Here is an 876-nt window from a genome sequence, read left to right as displayed (position 1 = left end):
GTCTAGTCCTCAATGTGCTAAAGTTGTCGAATGCTAGTGGTTTTGTGAATATGTTAGCCAATTGATCTCCTGTAGCGATGTGATGCAATTCAATATCTCCCTTAGCGACTTGATCTCTTATGAAATGGTGTCTAATGTCTATGTGTTTCATTTGAGAGTGCTGAATTGGGTTCTTAGAAATGCAAATTGCTCTTGTATTGTCACACATGATTAAGATGGTTCCTACGGGTAGGCCAAGATCAAGAATTTATTATTTTAACTATAGTACTTGTGCAACGTAACTTCCTACTGCAATATATTCTGCCTCGGCCGTGAAAAGGGTTACTTAGTTTTTCTTCCTACTGGACCAAGAAACTAATGATTATCCTATGAATTGGCAGGTACCAGAGGTGTTTTTTCTATCTATCCTACATCATGCAAAAAGATTTCAAAGGAAGTGCTGTGCTTAGGATACTAAATTTCTAAGTTCAGGGTGCCTAGTAGATATCTAAGGATTCTCTTGACCGTAGTTAAGTGAGACTCTTGAGGATTGGCTTGAAAATAGGCACAGAGGCACACACTAAACATTATGTCCGGTCTATTGGCAGTCAGGTAAAGAAGGGATCCAATCATTCCTCTATATTTTTTCTGATCTACTTATTTTTATTAGGATCTTTGTCTAATTGAATTGTTGAGCTCATTGGAGTGTTCATGGGTTTAGCACTATCCATTTTGTATTTTTTTAAAATATCCTTAATGTACTTTGTTTGTCTAAGAAAAGTTTCGTTATCCATTTGTTTTACACTAAAGCCAAGAAAGTAATTAAGTTCTCCCATTAAGCTCATTTCAAACTCCTTACTCATTATTTTTAAAAATTCATCACATAACATTTTATCT

Source organism: Dendrobium catenatum, unplaced genomic scaffold, assembly GCF_001605985.2.
Source record: "Dendrobium catenatum unplaced genomic scaffold, ASM160598v2 fragScaff_scaffold_1056, whole genome shotgun sequence".
Classification (NCBI taxonomy): Eukaryota; Viridiplantae; Streptophyta; class Magnoliopsida; order Asparagales; family Orchidaceae; genus Dendrobium; species Dendrobium catenatum.
Note: the sequence above shows the minus strand (reverse complement) of the source record.